Below are 4,938 nucleotides of genomic sequence, written 5' to 3' on the forward strand. Positions count from 1 at the left end.
CCCCCCCCCCCCCCCCCCCCCCCCCCCCCCCCCCCCCACCCCCCCCCACCCCCCCCCCCCCCCCCCCCCCTCCCCCCCCCCCCCCCCCCCCCCCCCCCCCCACCCCCCCCCCCCCCCCCCCCCCCCCCCCCCCCCCCCCCCCCACCCCCCCCCCCCCCCCCCCCCCCCCCCCCCCCCTCCCCCCCCCCCCCCCCCCCCCCCCCCCCCAACACCAGCTGCCTCCTACCTACCCCCAAAACAACATCTCACTGAAGTCTACCTCAGCACTTTCCAAGGTCGAAAGTCATAACTGTGCTTCTTTCTATGGCTTCCATGCGACGTGGATTTCGTCATTTTTGTTGGTCCATTTTAATTCACCTATGTTTACTTAATAAACGGATTCATTTATTTATCTATTTACGTTTTTCGATTTTCATCTATTCGTCTATTTACCTATTTCCTTGTTTCGATCTTTATTTGTTCATTATTTTGTCTATTTACTTGTCTAGGCCTTTATTCATTTATTTATTTATCTTTTTGTTTTAAAATCTTTATACCATGTTTATTTATTTATCTATTTTATGTCTTCGTGCCATTTTTTACAGCTATGTTGTTGAAGTTTGTTTTCAAGTTGATAATGAATGATCCGTTAGGTTTGTTATACGTACTTATGCGACTATTATTATTATTATTATTATTATTATTATTATTATTATTATTATTATTTAACTTGCTTTGGGAGATAACGCTTCAAATTCTTCAAAGATACACGTTAATATTATATATTATTATTATTATTATTATTATTTTATTATTATTATTATTATTATTATTATTATTATTATTATTATTATTATTATAACATGCTTTGGGAGATAACGTTTCAATTTCTTAAAAGATACCAGTTGTTATTATTATTATTATTATTATTATTATATTATATCCTGAATTGCATAAATGATCAAGACTCCCGAAGGGATGTAGATAACCTCCTTACTGACAACATTCAATTTCATTTTGCAGACCGTTTTACGCCAAGGTAACATCAGCGATGCCATAAACAGCCTACCTAATAATAAATCGCCGGCTGTGATGGTCTTCCTGCAGAGGCCTTCAAACTCTGCCATCCGATAATTTACATTTTGCTAGCTATGCCCTATTCAATGCGTGCATAATTCATCGGTTTCTTCAGACTCCCTACTCTTAGTTAACTTGATACCATTAATCAAAAACAAGCTAAAGGATGCAGCTGACCCTGGCAACTACCGGCCGATTGCAATCACAACGATAGCATCGAAGATACTTGAGTCGTTCTTCTAGTGAGACTTCTCCCCTTTCTACACCACCACTGACAACCAGTTCGGGTTTAAAGCAAACCACTCAACCGACACCTGCATCTACATACTAAAAGAACTGCTGAACTACTACCTATCATCAGCCTCTCCTTTTTTCCTTTGTTTTGTGAGAAAAGCATTTGACAGAGTAAACTACCTGAAGCTCTTCCTGAAGCTGCATAAAAGGGGCACACCCCTATATCTAATTGGCATTTTACATTGCTGGTTCTCCACACAGCAATTCTGTGTCAAATGGGGAACGTATTATCTTACACCTTCGGCTCCCTAAACGGGCTTCGGCAAGGGGGCATTCTCTCTCCATACCTGTTTAATACGTACACAGATGCCTTGAACGTCAAACTGAACTCGCTCCCAAAATCGGATGCACTGTCAATGAAACAACTATAAACAACCTCTGTTACGCCGACGATATGGTTCTGATTTCCCCATCAGTGCAAGGTCTCCAACGACTCATCGACACTTGCCGCCAATATGCAGAGGAATTTGATATAATCTACAACGAAACCAAGACCCAGTGCATGTCGCTGCTCCCGAGATCGCTTAAGCATATTGCAGAACCTCAAATTTTCCTCGGAAACCATCGGCTGGAATTTGTGCACGAATTTCCGTACTTGGGTCACATTATCACCGACGACCTAAAAGATACGGCAGACATTGAACAGAGGCGTCGCAAACTATGTGCAGCGGGCAACATGATTGCCCAAGGAGGTTTGCCTTCTGTCACCGAGACGTGAAAATGCTGCGCTCTTCCGCTCGTACTGCTACAGTATCTATGGGTGTTCCCTCTGGACGAACTATACCCGAGAGACGATGCGACGCATCACTGTTGTGCACAATGACATTCTGAGGCGCCTCACAAACACTCCCCGCTACCACTCCGCCACACAGATGTTCATAGAAAACCACCTGGACAATTTAAAAATCATTGTTAGGCGAACAATGTCCAGTCTGGTAACCCGAGTGAGAAACAGCAGCAACTCGCTCATACAAAGCATCCTAAGGAGTGAAGCAAGAAGAAAATCAAAATTGTGGGAAAGATGGGAAAATGAGGCCTTTGTCCCCTAAAGGACTTAATTTCTGTATTGGCAAGATGTCATCTGCAGTTTTTGTCATTATTACATTTATTGCTGATATTTTAATTTTTCATTATTACTGTGATTACTATCAAAGTTAAAGTTTTATTTACATTTAATTTATGTATTAAGCCCTCTGGACCTGACTAATGTAACCACCTAAGGTCTCTAGTTGAAATTTGAGTTATATAATACATGCACCATCTGTTATTACTCTCAATGCATATTTTTTTTTTCTCACCAATATTATTACTGTTATTACCAGTATGATGATTACTAGCTTTATGCTACCTCAGCTACCTTGTGGATAAGTGCCGATTATTCATTTTCTTTTTCTATTTTATCATGTCACATGTATTTAGATTGTGTTTGCTACTGTCTGTATTTTGTATATTCAATGTATATGGCCCCGAGCCGAAATAAAGCATATTATTATTATTATTATTATATTATTATTATTATTATTATTATTATTATTATTATTATTATTATTATTATTATTACATATTTCGGGAGATAACGTTTTCAATTTTTAAAAGATACCCGTTATTATTATTACTATTATTACTTCAAATTCTTCAAAGATATACGAGGAAATCCCAATACAGTTGTCTCTTGTGTAGGACACAGACTATACACAAATGACATTATACCAAACAGCGCATACCTGCAGTCCCTGTAAGGTTTCTTAGTATTTTAATCTTCATTTTGGTGCGAAATTATTGTCAGTCATCTAGTGTAATCCTATGTCTGTTTCAGTCACAGTTCCTGCTTGCTGTGGAAAGTGTACGTTGAAGGTTGAAGATGGAGCGGCACATGCGCGCATTATGCATGCACAAGAGATTGCGCACACGTATGCATTTATGCTTTCTTATTCAAATGAAAGTTCTGTATTCTGTAGATCTACATTCACGTTTTTTTTTTACTTATGACGTAGAGAGAATAATCATCAACTGATATCTATATCTATATATATCTTTGCTAAAGGCTTCTTTTCAAATTAAATAATGATCTAGCAGGCTTGTTACGTGTACTTATATGGCTACTACTATTATTATTTTTTTTTCTATCCCAGCCATCCTATTCGACTGGGTGTTTATCATAGTGTGGGGTTCCGGGTTGAACCTGCCTCCTTAGGAGTCCGTCACCTGTCTAACTATGTGCTCTGTTTCTAGGAGCACACTCGCCTGCATGAGTCCTGGAGCGACTTCGGCATCTAGTTTTTACAGGTTCCTTTTCAGGGATCTTGGGATCGTGCCTAGTGTTCCTATGATTATGGGTACAATTTCCACTGGTATATCCCATATCATTCTTATTTTCTATTTTCAGGTCTTGATACTTATCCATTTTTTCTCCTTCTTTCTTATCTACTCTGGTGTCCCATGGTATTGCGACATCAATGAGTGATACTTTCTTCTTGATTTTGTCAATCAACGTCACGTTTTGTCTTACTAGCACGTATCACCCTATCTGTTCTGATATTATTATTATTATTATTATTATTATTATTATTATTATTATTATTATTATTATTATTCAACTTGCTTTGGGAGATGACGTTTCCAATTCTTAAAAGGTGCACACATTATAAATACACCAGAAATCGTGTGTAGCTATAAATATAAATTTCTGCTTTCTTATTGTTACAGGAGTTCTATATTCTGTAGATCTGTACACAACGATGTTAAATATTAAAATTCTCTTATAATATAATATAGGTCGTTGTACGCTGCGTTACCCAAGAATCTATGAAAATGCCCTCGGGCACTTTATCGCTGCTTTTTTCGGTGTTAATGACCCCATTAAATGTGACACCAGTTCGTAATTCACCACCAGTCAATCGCTGTCTCCGTTTTAATGTCTGATTAACAGTTTATTTGTGAATAGATCTATTTATATTTATCGCATTGTTTTACTCGCTGAAAACTGAATGGTTACAAATCTCTTTTATATATATATTATATATATATATATATATAATATATATATATATATATAGCGTACAAAGATGTTCGCCCTACCTCTGTTTACATTCTTATCTTGGAACATATATTATTCAGTCAGAAAATATGTTTATTTAAGCCAGTAATCAAACTAAAATAGAAGAAGAAGAAGAAGAAGAAGAGGGAGAAGAAGAAGAGGGAGCAGAATGAGGCGAAGAAACACCAAATGTTTAATTAATATTATCAACAGATCATTAAGAAAATAAAAGAAAAGAAATCTTCAGTCGCCTGGAGCTGAGGTGCCTAATAGGTCCAAGGTACTACGATTAAGAATAATTCCCCAGACGACTCGTAAAGAAATCACAGTTCTCAACAGTAAACATTTACACTTCATTCTTCGCACCAAGACGACGCCACAGAAATATCAGTCAATGGAGCTCTGCGACCCTTCCATATGACTAACTGGCAACCGCTTCTGGACATTACGTCACTGTGGCACATTATCTGCGCGTAGCCTAATCGAGCGCTATCGGCCATGGATCTTACGTATCAGCGGAGTCACCCATCTATCTTTCATTTATGGTTTCT

Source organism: Macrobrachium nipponense, chromosome 18 (assembly GCF_015104395.2).
Source record: "Macrobrachium nipponense isolate FS-2020 chromosome 18, ASM1510439v2, whole genome shotgun sequence".
NCBI classification, from domain to species: domain Eukaryota; kingdom Metazoa; phylum Arthropoda; class Malacostraca; order Decapoda; family Palaemonidae; genus Macrobrachium; species Macrobrachium nipponense.